At 38.3% G+C, this 16,475-nt stretch overlaps 1 protein-coding gene across 2 annotated transcripts in view; it reads right to left on the bottom strand.

The window, feature by feature from the left end:
* Nucleotides 1–16,475, bottom strand: part of LOC145987841 (zwei Ig domain protein zig-8-like) — a 1,141,735-nt gene that overhangs the window by 1,020,413 nt on the left and 104,847 nt on the right. The window lies entirely within an intron of this gene.

Here is a 16,475-nt window from a genome sequence, read left to right as displayed (position 1 = left end):
AAGAATAGGTCGAATTACCAATCACCCTGTATATCAAAGAGCACGATGAAAGTTACAACAAACCAATAATTAATGATATAAATACTCGGCGCGAGGATAGGAAAGACAATAACAAGCCGTAGTTCTTTTACATTTATAGAATATTTGGAAGGGCAAGCAAAATAGATTCTTAATTTGGAAGATTTAAGGAACTTTTGATTAGATTTGCCAAAATAATTAGTTATTGCAGGAAACGTTGTTCAATTTCATTTCGCTTTGTCTTAAAACGAACACTGGCGACGTAGGAGGACAAATGTTCACTCTCCCACATAAAGAGATAACTGGCGAATACTATACCGACTCAATGGAGGCGAGGTTTCCACTGACGACGACGGTTCTCGTCGTGGCGTCCCGATGGCACTTGCCGCACTATGGCTATGCCATTCTGCCCTTCTGATTGGCGGAATCTGTCTCCTCGGCGTACTTCGACGTAACATTCATTTTTCTTCCTTTTTCCATCACGGCGACGTCTGCTCGTGGCGTCGCATCATATCGTGGCTTCAATGGCCGTTCGGTGATACACAGGGCGTCGGGGGCGTCTAGGGCTGACGTAGTTTCATCTCTCTCCCTATCTCTTCTTCTTTTCTCCGCGTATCATATGTCGCACTGGCGTCGATGTCGTCGTTCTGATGAGGTGGCTGTCGTCTCTCACATAGGTCGGCGATTCGGGCTGTCGTTGCGACGTGACTTTCCTTTCAGCTTAGGCGTCGTTAACCAAGCGTCGTTACGCTGGCTTCTTGGCTTCACGGCGTGGCATCGTTAAGCAAGCGTCCTGGCGCTGGCTTCTTAGCTTCAGGCATGGTATAGTTGAGCAAGCGTCGTGGTGCTGTTCTCTTGACTTCAGGCATGGTAGCAGTAATCGGAAAACCCCAGGATCCCCTCTCTCTCGTAGATTTAGCCGGCCATGAGGCCATGATTATTCGCTGTCCCTCCTTACAAAAGGGGATAACACAACACATCTGGAGCACGTAATACACGTAATTATCACTGCCTCAATCGCTGGCACTTTCACTGTGATAACACACTCACAACAACTCACACGACGCGGTCCAAAGGTTAATCAAAACAAATTTCCGAATCTTGCGCGAAGTGAGATAGTCTTGGTTCGGATTCTGGCGCTAAACTGTATCGGCCCGCTCGAGTCCAGGGGTATTTAAGAAAACTCGAAAATTCAAAAATTAACCGTCCCGAGGTTCGTTAGCTTCGAAAAATTCTGGAAGGTTGTCTTTCTCACAGCTTCCTTGTCCACTTGGGGGTTGAAGGCGACGAAAAAAAAAGAGCAGTCTTCACACATGTTGCGAACGAACTCCCCCTCGGTCGGCATATTGGGATGTTCTCCCTATCGCTGGACACGTAAAAGTCGCCCTTAGTGTTAAAAATTCCACCACATGGTATTGTTTTCCTACTCTCAGAACACCGAAAATCCAAGAAAAGCGAAAAAGCACAACTGGCTACAGAAAGATGTTACAGTATTACAAATTTTAAGAAAACACTCACATAAACCACAAGAAGACTGGTGACAAAAGTAATTGTCACAAAGTATTATTTTTATCTTGAGGTGAAGAACTCATTTACTTTACACTTTTCTTCAAGGTGAGGGATGATGTTATTTATCAGCGTGACTAGTTAATACCACTTTACCTGAAAAACAGTGAGGCGTTTTCTTCCTCACATGATATGAATAGAACGTGAGAATATTCATTTTGCCCAATAATATCAATGGTTGTCATATTATCCTCGGCATATACACACATATTATCCTCGTGTCATATTTCCTCATGCTGTGTAGAAGTTGGCTACCCCTAATTTTCAAATACTAAGGGAACCAAATGATGATCATCACAGCACTTTATCGCACTGACGAGTACGAGAATAAAATAATTAAAAATTTTAATATTATTAGTAAATTATAAATATGAATGAGAAATATGTAAATTCCTTTACTTAAGAAAGGAAAGAAATGTCCTCATTTTTCTATTGGCGTTTATTTGCTGGCATGATTTACAGTTTCTTCTTGTAACTTCTGCAGAATAACGGAGGTTGTTTTTCGCTCACTTTCGAAGATCACATCCCTTACGCTTGGTTTGTTTACACAATTTCTTGAAATCATTAATCCACCAGAAAACACTCTGTACTGCGAAAACTACATTTTTCTCAGTAGTTAATTTTCCAATAGCCAACATTTTGTGGGGTGGGTGTTCTCATGGTGACCGCTTCGGTGTTTTTCATATAGTGTTAGAAGTAACTATCTCTAATGATACAAACTGAAAACAACACAATTTCTCTGAAGGAGCATGTTGTATGATTTTTAAGAAATTTCTCTACATTTTGAGGCTTTAGTCTTTCTAGTAACACATCTGAGCCACCAGCTTCCTGTTCCTACACAACATAACGAATATAATACCAATACTCTATCACAAAATTGCCTCACTTTCTTTCTTCTCTCTCTCTTCTCACTCTCTCTCTCTCTCTGTGTGTGTACACCCACACTCCTTGCCTCTTCACAGTTAAGAAGGTTCCCAAGCTTCCTGCAGCAGTTTGTAGTGAGTCCTTTTAATTCTGTGATGCCACGTGTTCAGAACAGACAGTTGTGGAATTTGGAACTCCTGATCCTTCTCGTGGTGCGTCTGTTTGACTTCCTTGCCAAATGGCAGCAACACGCTTCACTTGTTTCTCAGTTCCAGGCTGCCTCTCTGGATGCCTACCTTTACACAAACATCCCGCTGAGCGAGCGAGATATATTGCCGATCGCACATTGATTGTCTAGTGAGCGTTCACTTTCGAAATCATGTTGTCAAATGAACTAAAGAAATTAGTTTGGCGCAGTTCAAGCACACGAATCCATCCTCTGTATTTGAAGCTATCTTGCCTGACTGAACAAATGGCGTACCGGAAGTTGATTACGTCCCCAATGACCACTGTGCTACCTACTTCCAATTCAACTTAAAAAGAAGAGAAGAGTATTTCAATATTTGCTGTATCTTAATTTTTAAATAATATCTAAACGGAATATTTTACAATAACACTATGGGGTCAATCCATATGAAGTCATTCAACCTGGATGCTTGACCATTTTTAAAAAAGTTTATCTTTTGTGTGGTGTGAGCCTCATATTTTGACAGTTCAGAACCACTGTTATTTTATTTTTACTATCACCGATTTGAAGATGGCGGGCATTTTTTTATCATGGCGCGCGTCATTTTCTCCATTCGTAAGCATCAGCGCCAACTTTCTTTTCTCAGCTCTGGTAAGTCCTACGACAATGAGACAAAATCTGTAATGTTAAGCACATTATAGGCTACAATTATATTTCTGTGTAATTTTCTAAATATTATTCCTTCATAATAAATTTTAAGGTTAGAATTGTGTATTTTAATCGCTCAAAATGACATTTTCGGACATTTTTTTTGGGGGGAAGGCAGTTTTGTTTGACACTTGAATTTTTTGTGCAAGTACCTGTGTACCAATAAAGTATGTCAAAATTATTTAAAGCTTGAGACTTTAATCCTTTATTTTCTACAGGGTCATAAACATGTACTTTTTGTTAAAAAAATCCAAGTTCAGGGTTAAATATCTCTGGTGGGCAGTTGTTTAAAAATCTAAAATTTGTACATAATACAGTACTCCATGATAAGTAACTTCAGTAAAAAATTTGAGTTTGAGATTCAATTGGTTTAAGACATACAAAACTCATGAAAAATTCAATATTTTGCGTTAATTATGGCATGCCTAATTTCATTTCTTATTAACATTTTGTGTTGAAATTCTGCAAACTGTAATTTGGAATGTCAATCAACAACATTACAATCCTGAAATGGATCTACAATAAAGTATATATACGAGGGCGTGCTGAAAAGTAAAGCTTCCTACGTTTTAATTTTCTTTGTTACCTTGTAAACGCATTTTGTATTTTGAGCAACCATACATTGCACTTATAAGACTTTCCCGCTTCTCCATTGAAGGTTTCAAACTTCTATCGCCAGGGGGTGCTGAACTATTGCGAGGAAAATGGCAGCATGTAACCATGCAATGTTGGTGAAGCGCCTGAAGTAGCGTGCAGTGATCGAGTTTCTAACCACAGAAAAAGTGCTACAAATTGAAATTCATCTGAGACTGAAGACATATTATGGGGATGAATGTGTAGACATCAGCACTTTGCGATCTTGAGTTTATCATGCTCTCAAAGAAAACCCCAGCTGAAGAAATCTCAGCTATGTGAGAGAATGGAGTGAAAGGCAGGGGCGGCGCCAGAAATTTTCGCCCGGGTGGGCGGAAGAAGTATATTCATAAATTAGGGTGGGCAGTATAAATGTAAGACCTTATATGAGTTTGGCATGCACTCATACCCCCCCTTTTTCCAACATATACAGGGTGTCCGAAAACAACTTCGACAGTTGGATGGTGGTAGATATACGTGTGTGTGTGTGTATATAAACTTTTCCTCATAAACATAACCTCGAAAGTGCTTAGTTTCTGATGTATGAGCGCTGAAAATCTAACCTTTACGTATGCAACCCAACTCACCAAACGATTGCTCTGACCTAACTTCCAGGGACGTGTGGTAAGGTTGCCACTTGATTTGAAAACGACTTGGGAGTCTTATCTGGCAAAATACAAAATAATATTTATACTTGCGATGTTGTAAGGATAGATGTGCGCAGACTAATTTATTTTGGGGTGCCTTAAGGGAAGTTTCAGTTACCTATTTGGACAAGGCTGGCCTAATTGTCGTAACTTCATTTTCCTTTTCACAGAAACTATTAGGTATATGAACATGAAAGTTTAACATTATGGAATGAACATTTGTTTTGTTATCACTTTAGCACAGGTTTTACTATCACTGTGTCGATATTTATAGTAATGAAAATAAACAACTGAAAATGATAAATACGTACAAGGCTCTGAATCACTCTCACGAAATACATCTGTAGGTTCAGTTCTACATATTTCATAATGACATTACTTCATAAAATATATTGCTGTACCTGGTCATTCGATAGTTAATGCCATGTGTTATATATAATTTTAAACCGTAGAATTCAGATGCAAGTAAAAATCTGAAAATTGATTCACTTGTCATTGAAAGAGAAGGGAAAGAGTGAATTCATGAAAATCTTTGAACATGAAAGTCTTATTACTATTTATTTGTATTTTCCTTGTGCGAGCTGTACGCTGTACGCACTACATACATCTTAGTTTACACACACTTTCTCTTTCCTTACAGTCATGTATTAATATTGTACCCTCTTTACGTTAATATACAGATACTCTTAATAGTTGATCAGATATAAGAAAATTAGACATAATAAGTATAGTTTAGCAATCCAAATATTGAACATGCAAATAAAGTTGTGTGTCTGGTTCCTTTGGTGTCCAGTCTATATTTTGGAAATGTTGGAAGGTTGCATTAACAAACAAGTCGGTCCTCAGGAAAGAACAAGTACGGGCAGATTCTTTACTACGTGATTACTGATTAGATTACTATAGTAAAGGAATATCACATTGTTTTGTGGAGAGGGAGAGAAAAAGAGACTCAGAGAGACCGAGCAGATCATCTCAAATGAAAAGAAATGCCTTACCTTTTTACCACGGATATTATTATTTTCATTATTTTAATGGTAGTTCAACATATTTTGTTTATTTTTTGAGAAGGCATTTGGGGTAGCCAGGTACCTTTGGCACCCCCGTGCGCACACCTATGGCTGTAAGAAGTATTTAGAAGCATTTACAAACTGGCCAAGACAAAGAATTTCTAACAAATGCGGACTGAAATTCAAGACACTTCATTCTTAAATGTCCACATCGTGTTTCGAGTGTCGTGCAGTACCAATAACCGTGAATCGCGAGATTCACGTATGATATGTTGATGAAATCGAGAAATGCAAACATAGTGTGTTCGCCAGCTTGTTTCACACGCAGACTGTTATTAATTTATTTCTAAATGGCTAATCGAGTCCCTCACATAATACGGGGGTAAACCCCTTACTGAAAAGAATGAATAGTAAAAGCTCTTGCAACAAAATAAAAGACATCGTTTAAATATTAATCAATTCCCACATTAAAACTAATACATAATAACTAAAATCAATCCGACCTGGATAAAGGTGTCACTGCATCACGTCTGCATTCCGAGCGCCCAATACAGCTCAGCGTTTGACATAAGTATGGATAATGTATTATTAGCAAAATTTACAAAAAGCAAGAACCTGGGTATAAATCAAATTCTTAGTTCATTCTGCATAATATTTACCTAGGCTAGAGAAGGACATTTTGGCAAAATATCATCGAAAAGTAATAAATAAATAAATAAATAACATTGTATGTATTATGTTATGAAGCACAACGTTCTAAACTTTCGTCCCTATTCTATGTTAGTTAACCACAAGAAAAATCACATGATTACATAACTGATAGAAAATATGTATCTGTAATAAGAATTTTGGCCTCCCTGATGGCATAGTGGTAAAGTCGTCGCCTTATGATCAAGGGGTCCCGGGATCAATAACTGGTGGAGGCCCATAGTGATTCGGACCCCACTTAAACTGTAGGTCCAGTCCCGATTAGCCTATCTGTGCATAAAGTAGACTTAAAACAACAACTCATGTAAGAAGATTTTTAAATACGGTTGCTAATTCATTATCAAGTCAATAATTCTGCAGCTATTTTTCATACCTACAGAGCTGTTTTATCAAAATCTATTTTTGTGATTGCTTCTTATTAGTAGAATGAATATAAAATTATTATTATCTATTTTGGATACGATATCGAAATAAGAAGATTACAGGTATATAAAATCGTGATGATGAAAGGGACATATCACATTACCTCTGTCTTAGTATTTCAATATAGACCTAACTAAACAACTTTGTGTGTTGCTGGAGGAAGCAACGCGAAGAAGAGGTTTTTATTTGTTTAACAGATTACCTTAATCATACCCAGGCCGGAAGCCCGGAATTGACAACTTCAAGCAACTCCACTCCACCCCTTCTACACGCAGTTTCAGTTGTAACTTTTTGGCCAAGTTATTATATGGCAGACAGTTAATTATATATCTCATCATTCTATATTTTTGCCACATTTCAAGTATGTATTTCTTTCCATTATGTGGCACATTTTCAAAGCAATTTGATGCATCGTCCCTGTGAAGGCCAGGAGCTGCAGCCCTCAGGCCCATAATCCTGTTCTAATTTTGCGCCTTCCATAAAGCCTCCTAAGACTACTGGCTGCTTAGGCTTACAAGTGGGCATTACATCACAGTTTTTGTTTCAAAATCTTTGGAAATTCCTTTCGCTTTCCACTGATAAAGTTAAGGAAGTTGAAAGAAAAGCTTAAATTAATTCATTCAACTTATTATTTACTCTGACTTTCGTAAAACCATTCACTAAATCAGTGTTTCGGCAAAGGACAACAAAGCTTTTTATTGAATGATAATATGTGAACTTGTCTGTAATATAGATAATATTCACAAGTAAAATATACATGGAGTGAACACCATAATAAACTTATTTATTTATTGAACCATTCGCATTTTCCCAAGTGTATATATTTATTGAATTTGATTGGGTGGGCAATCGGGAGGGCACAGCAATTTTTGGGTGGGCAATTGCCCACCCGTGCCCACCTTTGTCGCTGTCCCTGGTGAAAGGCCACGAACTGCAACTGATTGAGGTCATCGGAATCGTGTTCAGCTTGGGTTTTCTTTGCGAACATGAACAGCCCAAGATCGCAAAGTGCTGATGTCTACACATTCATCCCCATAATATGTCTTCAGTCTCAGATGAATTTCAATTTGTAGCACATTTTCTGTGGTTAGAAACTCGATCACTGCACGCTACTTCAGGCGCTTCACCAACATTGCATGGTTACATGCTGCCATTTTCCTCGCAATAGTTCAGCACCCCCTGGCGATAGAAGTTTGAAACCTTCAATGGAGAAGCGGGAAAGTCTATAAGTGCAATGTATGGTTGCTCAAAATACAAAATGCGTTTACAAGGTAACAAAGAAAATTGAAACGTAGGAAGCTTTACTTTTCAGCACGCCCTCGTATATATACTTTATTGTACATCCATTTCAGGATTGTAATGTTGTTGATTGACATTCCAAATTACAGTTTGCAGACTTTCAACACAAAATGTTAATAAGAAATGAAATTAGGCTTGACATATTTAATGCAAAATATTGAATTTTTCACGAGTTTTGTATCTCTTAAACCAATTGAATCTCAAACTCAAAATTTTTACTGAAGTTACTTATCATGGAGTACTGTATTATGTACAAATTTCAGATTTTTAAACAACTGCCCACCAGAGATATTTAACCCTGAACTTGGATTTTTTTAACAAAAAGTACATGTTTATGACCCTGTAGAAAATAAAGGATTAAAGTCTCAAGCTTTAAATAATTTTGACATACTTTATTGGTACACAGGTACATGCACAAAAAATTCAAGTGTCAAACAAAACTGCCTTCCCCCCAAAAAAAATGTCCGAAAATGTCATTTTGAGCGATTAAAATACACAATTTTAACCTTAAAATTTATTATGAAGGAATAATATTTAGAAAATTACACAGAAATATAATTGTAGCCTATAATGTGCTTAACATTACAGATTTTGTCTCATTGTCGTAGGACTTACCAGAGCTGAGAAAAGAAAGTTGGCGCTGATGCTTACGAATGGAGAAAATGACGCGCGCCATGATAAAAAAATGCCCGCCATCTTCAAATCGGTGATAGTAAAAATAAAATAACAGTGGTTCTGAACTGTCAAAATATGAGGCTCACACCACACAAAAAATAAACTTTTTTAAAAATGGTCAAGCAACCAGGTTGTATGACTTCATATGGATGTGGATGAATATTTGTAGATTATTAAAAATTTCTGCCCAGAATAGGAAAGACATGAGTCTTATAAGATAAGACCGACAGTGCGAAATCCCGGAGAGTGGCCCCGCCATCTACCATAACAAACGAGTTGCTATTAAATAAAAAAAAACTACTAAAATTTCTCGGAAATGGAAATTTGTCCACCAGTGCGAATAATATAAGTTGTTTTGAAGACCAAATTGTAAATTAGACATTTGTTCTTCAATTTCCACCTTCTTGAATGTATGGAAATCTACATGGATTTTAGTTTCTAGTGATTAGCATCGCACTTCATACTGTAGGTCTAATCCCGATTAACCTCTTTGAGCAACTAGAATTTTACATATATGACACACACACACACACATGTATATTACATGGTATATATATGCTATATATGAATTTCTTTAGTTATCATTTCATAATTTCAATTTTTCTCTGTTGATATTCTGATGTAAAATAGATTTCTCTGTATTCAGGATTTTTCAAATACATAAATAAGAAATAAATACACATATGTATACAGAAATATGAATGTATGTATATAAGGATATACACGTTTTAGCACTTACAACTAAGAAATAGTTGAAATTATCCTTAATAAATCTATGTCTGTTACTACGTATAAGAACACAACCTCTCTTCATCAGACAAGCACACCGTATATTGTCAGAAACAAAATGTAGAAATCATAGGGATATCTTTTGTTAATTTCAATCGTGATATAGGTGTTTAAATAAACCTCCGACTCGCTCATTTAAATCCAGAAAAAGTGAATATCATAAAATACGAAAGAAAATAATACATCAACTAGGCTATGCAGAAAATTAAAGTTGTGAAAATATATTACGGCTTTGGAACTACTTACGGAAACACACAAGCATATAAATACTGCATCATCTGCTTTAAACTCGCATGATTTATATGGCGGCAAAGGCTGGTGAGCTTTTCTGTTTTTCGGGATGGCTGATATGCAGATGATACGGCCTCCTGTGTGGAGTGCGTATCACGCGCGTAAATCTGCCACCATGACAGGTGTCATTCCTATAGCCGTGCGTGTTACACATACCAAATCCTATTCACGTATCTTGATTCTGCGTATGCAAGCTGTGTGAGTGCACTTTTACTATGGCTAGAATCACATTGTCTAAGTTAGCAGCGAGGGGACAATTTTACCAGTGTACACAAAACGTTTCTAAGTTACAGTGTTACTTATCGTAAAACTATTACATTCAGAGATGATAAGTTTTAATTTGGATACTTTTTGCAGTAAATTGCAGTAAAAGTAATACTTTTCCGTCACTATTGGCTTAACATATGTGTATGTGTATTTCCATTTCAGAACAGTACTGGGTATGTAACACCAATTCAATTATCACGTTTTATTAGGATGACGTCTCAATTTTTCCCAATAATCCCGTTTCCATCCATGGTTTATTGAACTTCTCACCAGATGAAGTAGCTTTGTCCAAACATTGCTTGGGAAATGACCATAGACATTGCTTCTGCCGGCCACACAAGATATCGAACTATCTCCCCAACAGTTGCCATCTTAAGTGAATAGCCATCAGATGCTGGCAGAATGGATAGCGTAACGCGCGATTAAGCAAGGGTTCCTAAGTTAAAGTCCTGGGGAAGACTTGGTCATTGTTGTCGTCCTGTCGTCTCAAATCATCTTTTACACCCCTCGCTTTCTCCCCTTTACTACGATTGTGCATTGCCTTGATTCACAGATCACCGAGGCATATTCCCGTCGATTTAGAAACTGGCGACTGTTCGCAGTCTACGAAAAACAAGTAAAATCATCAATCTTAGCAACCACGGGTCGATCTGTCCAAAATTCTTGAACACGTTGTCAGTAACAAAACGCCAATTATTTTTAAACTGAACTTAATAATAATAATAATAATAATAATAACAATAATAATAATAAAATAATGATGATGATGATGATTATGAATCCTCTTCAGCAGGATTCCAGCGCAACTATTACACCTGCACAGCACTCATCATTGTGACGGATGACAGAAGACACGCCATGGACAATACACTACATATTCTTATATTTCTAGACTTTAATAAAGCTTTGGAAAAAATTGACAATAATCTGCTATCAAAGCTCTCCTCCTTGTACAGCTTCTCTGATCCAATAGTACCTTGGTTTAGTTCGTAGCCAACATTAATGAACCCAACAATGCGCCTTCAATTCGGATGAGACGACGTCGTGGCGGTCAATGAGCCCTGGCGTCCACAGGCAATGTAGGTAACCATTCTCGGTCCATTTTCCTATTTAATATAAATTCGTTATATTCCTGAACTTGTACATTGCAAATAACGCATTTGTCCAGATTATGAGCAGTTGTATTTGCCTCTTCTCAAATTTAACCTACGTCCTAAGAAATGTATGTCTTTGTGTTCCAATATGATGGCGATTTTCTTCAGGTGGAACAAAATCTATTCAGTGTTTCACACCTTACATAGATTTCTCTCTTTTCAGTTTTAAGGACGTATGCACACAGATAGTTCAGTTGGACAAAAAAAAAGAAATTGCATAAAATTCTGTAGCTCGGACCATCGAGAGTGTATCATCGAGAAACATGTACAGGAAGGTGAACAAAAAACGGATCAACTTATGTATTAAAGCACAGTTCTAAATAGAAAGAAATACTTGCATCATATGATGCACTATGTGGTTACCTTAACAACGATGTACAAAAATACATCACACTAAAAATCCGATTCTTGAGAAAGGCTTCTGGTCAGTGGCGGCTGCTGGTCTGGCTCTATGGGTGTGTACTTTAGTCTCGCGTCCAGAAGTGTTATACCACCCCTGTCAAATACTCGCACCTTTTTTTGCGTACATAATGATGCTTAATATATTATTGGCAACCCAATTTTTGATCACCTTTCACTGAAAATGAGACTATGACAGAGTTATATTTTATATTTCATGATTTTTTTTTAACATAGATTTTTTACAAATTTCAAATATTTCGGAAATTATCCAGCCAATCACGGGAAGAGCAATGTTATTGGTCAATATGTAATTCAGCATTCGATAACCTGACAAAATCACTCAAAACATAGAAATGTCGATCTACAATATCAATACTATTGTCGATTTGCAAAATATTTCATGATATTAATGAATAAGGGGTATAATAACATTGGCGTACACCAAAGAAGGCGATCCAACTACCACATGAAGGAAATGAGTTGTAATCTATCTAGTTGTTGTTTATTTCTAAACAGACTCATCGAAACAACAAAATCAAGCGAAATCAAGAGAATAATAAATCTTAAAGAAGATTACAGTATTCACTCAATCCACACCGCTCTGCATCGTACTTCAGATTTTTTTTTCCCCTTCCGCCGTATCCATATATTGCTGCAGTTGCCACAGGCTTTGTAGCTAACTTCCCTCCAAAAATTCAACAACGTTAAACATTAAGTCTCTGCTTTCGCTATGTCTCGTAATTTCCCTTTCATCATGAAATCAAACAGTTTGCACTGAAACAGGTACGAGCTTTTGACAACCCGCAGTAACAGATACACAATGCAAAACAGCTGACTGATTGATGTACGCTCCCTCCGCGCGGGTTGATAATTCGGCTACTGTGCCACAGAGACCGTTTATTTTGGCCAAGATGCACTATAGGGCAGAAGGTTTAACCTGGCACAGTTCACGCCAAACAGTAAATTCCCTTCTGCTAGCCGACTTTCTCGGGCGTCACATGACTGTTTTCAACCATTGGCAGAAGCCTTGGAGACAGCACGTGCTTTGTCCTCTGCCTATCAGGGGTCGCCGCTTCCTTTGTGTGTCCTTTGTTGCCACGTTGTCAAAGACTTGAATGTTCTGGTTGTGGAGACATCTGTGCTTGCACCTTCCCAAATTACCGCTAGCAGCCAGACCTGTCGCCACGTTTGCTCGCTGGCGCCGAAATCAGTGGTAACAACGTCCTGCAGAGCAGACGCCAGAAAAGGTTTGGGCGGGAACCGTGCCAGGTTAAACCTTTTGCCTTATAAGCAAAGTCAGGCATGTTTAAAACACCCGCCTCGCTTTCAGTTGCCCTCCTCTCCCTTCTCCCTTTTCTTCCCCTGTCATGCTCGGGATAGAATCGGAGGGACAATATACTATCGAAATTTCCCTTTTCTAAAAAAAATCCCTCAATTTGATGTATGGGTTGCCTCGACTCTGTGACACGATCTCCAATGGAATGGGTTGCAACACTACATTTGCTAACACACTGCTCGCTGCGTTCAAGGCTTTCCTACATGATGTAACCTCCCTTGGCAAGACGCCCAAGCCAAAAGACCCAATCAGTGTCCTCTACGCGACTTCTGAAACAGCGTCAGAGGGAACGAAACTCTCATAGTGCGAGCGCGGCTCGGTCGACAAATTTTGATATCACTGATTGCACGCTTCTCCACCACCTCTCTTGGTGAAGCTGTGTGGGAAAACTTGACGTTTCGATGGAGATAGAGTTCGATGAAAAAGTATAATAATAATAATTTGCATTACATATTTATTTGGGTGCGCACGTGCGAATAATCAGAAGCCGCTATTGGTTCTGGTGCATCAAATAGATGAATTTAGTCTTCTGTGTGTGGAATCGTAAATATCTTCCACAATCCTTACGATTTCTGTTACATTGTGTATTACACGTATATAGTTTCCAACTTCATGTAACTTCCTGGCAAAGCTTTTATTTTACTACAAGCGAACGAAAACAAGTCTCTGCCCAAGTAGTGACGCGATGAACACGTGCGAGGGAATGGGATTGCGTGGAGGGGGAAGCGAACGCAGTTACCAGCCTTCGAAGCAGCGTGTACTGCTTCGCTCTGCCCACTTGATTCCCCCTCTCTCTGCCGCTTGGCGCGGCTCCAGAGATAGCAGGAACAAAGTATAGGAGGAACAAAGTATAGGAGGGCATTTCTCAAAGTAGCATTCTCTCCTTTCGCTCTGAAGTGCTATATCGCTAATTTTACGAATTCAGTACTTTCATTTTTTCTGGGCAGACAAAGAAATTGCAAAGTGCAGATCAGATTGAATATTTGCAACGCCACAATTTTCAATCTGGATGCTTGAGAGTAGTAAAGGACATGCAGCCATTTCCTCGCTTTCTGTTGACTTCAAAGACTAGGAAACATTTCTCGTAGCGACAAAACCAAAAGTGCGCAATTTACTTGTCAGATTTGACCAACGTGAGAATGTGCAAGTGCAGAATGTTTCTGCCTTTCCGCCTCAACAAACCTTACTGTTATTGCATTGTTGCCGTTTCCCGCGCAGTTCCTTACAAATCATTCGTGTGCGCGGATGTGGGGAAACACGTCATTGGAGAGAAAAGGGAGGGAAGGAAAGAGATTGGGAGATTTGGAGTCAAGAAAAGGCACGACAGTAAAAACAGGGTAGTAATGATCGCGTGACACGTTGCCTCGCGAACCGATAATGATCGACTGTGAATTTCTTTCGCAGTCCTTGGAAAGGCGGGGGGCGCAACCTCTGCTCTGAATCTGACGACGAATCAATTGACCTGGAAACTTCATGTCAAGAACCTAGAAATCAATTACGGTGAAAACTGCTTGTGGTGAATTATTCAGTAGAACCATTCCACTTATCTCGTATCCTTATTAGTTATTGACAAATCCTCTTAGTTGCAAATTATATTATGCAATTTTCCACTGATGTAGACTGTAATTGGCTAATCACAAATGTGTTTAGGATCAATTTCGTACTAATATGCACAGAGGCGATCAAATAAGTATGAATCTGCAGTATTATGTTACAGAACAGTTGATTTCCTCTCACTCTATGTAGAGATCAAAGCTTACTCACGTTACGGGGAACTAAAATGGAATTTGCTCACAGCAACACTATTTGTATTGTTATAAATGACCTAAATTCAACATCACTTACTCATTTGAAGTGTTAAGGACATCAATTTCACAGGTGAACTATTTTGAAAAATTTCAACAAAATAACAATATTGCCGTTTTTCTCCTTTGTTATTACCTGACCCAGCAATTGTAGTAGTTAAGGAAATTATAGGCAGGTATTCCTGCATCAAAACAGAATTTAACACGTTTAGTGTTAATGAGACTATTAAATCATTCTCATTAGAATCAATAGTTAAGCTTTTCTGTTTGAAAACAGTAGCTCCATCATAAGCTAGGTTTTGAACGATTGAGCTAAAATTTGTGGGTGCTTTGGCATAAATGGCCATTGTGAAACCTTCAAAGTATACGAGGAAAATTTCCTTTATCTAAAACTCTTACCTTAAAGTTAAAAAAGGGGGGTGAAGAACCCCTTGAGAAGGGTTAGTGCCTTTAAGAAATACACAGGTGAGTTGAGAAGGTTACATAACACTAACATGATAATCATCTCCTATTATTATTGTTAGACTACTTACAATACATATACATTCGTTGGCAGACCATATACGAGGGGAGGCTGATAAGTATTGAGCCATACCAAGAAAGAATTGAGAGGAGGCCGAAATGTGAAGGTCAATTCTTCTATAGGCCTATGTAATGGTGCAAAAATCGACTTTCTATAATTTTAACTTCGCTTTGTTTTTCAGGTCCAAAGTGAATATGGCAGCACCATTGAGGAAAGTTCTCCAAAGGCGTCATCCTGTTGCAAGACAATGCCTCGCCACAAACTGCAGGTGAAACAATGGCGACATTGACCTCATTAGGCTTTCAAGTGTTGCCCCATCCACCTATTCGCCTGACCTGGCTCCATCTGACTATCATCTGTTCCCCCATCCTAAAAGAGCACCTTAAGGAACATCGATTTGGGAGTGTTCAGGAGGCAACTAATGCTGCAAATGAGTGGTTACACCAGCAGTCGGAAGAATTTTTTTTATTTGCAGAAACTTAAGAAGCTGCAGGACAGATATCGCAAGTGCATTGACTTCCTGGGGGAATATGTAGAATAGTGTTGCAGTTTAAGCTTCCTAACTAACTTTTTTGTGGGTAAGGCCCAATATTTATCAGCCTTGCCTCGTAGCACACATGGAAGAGTGAAGATTGAACCTTCTCAGTTTGAAGGATGGTCTGACGAAATAGCCGACGAAACAACAACAAAGACATATCCAAGTCTTTACCAGGAAGACAAGATAATTTCAAAGATAACAAAATTACACATTTAGCTGTGTCAGCATTAGAAGTGAAATTTTGTTATAGAGTGTCCGAAAAGTCACACAACCCGGTGTTTACGACCATATAACGGAATAGCGAAACGGAATGAGAAGAAACGCTTTCTGCCAAGATAATGCCCTGTATATTGGGAACATTTAGAGAGACAAACATATGTAAGAACATGCATGTTTTAATAACAAATAAGCAAAGTGTTGGAAAAGGCGGAAAAAAAATTGCAGATCGTGTGTATTGATGCACAGAACTCACTGAGGTAAATTATTGCAACATTTCACAATACCAACGAACAATTTGGATGGCCATGTATTGAATTTGACAGAAAAAGAACTTTGACGAAGTTTCAAAAACATTGCACAAGGGAATAAATGGGCTGTTCCAAAAATCGATGTTTTCACAATATTACGAGGAACAC

The sequence above is a fragment of the Lepisma saccharinum genome, chromosome 5 (assembly GCF_977018435.1).
Source record: "Lepisma saccharinum chromosome 5, izLepSacc3.1, whole genome shotgun sequence".
Lineage (NCBI taxonomy): Eukaryota > Metazoa > Arthropoda > Insecta > Zygentoma > Lepismatidae > Lepisma > Lepisma saccharinum.
The sequence above is the reverse complement of the archived record's forward strand: the minus strand, read 5'-3'. Positions and strand labels throughout refer to the sequence as shown.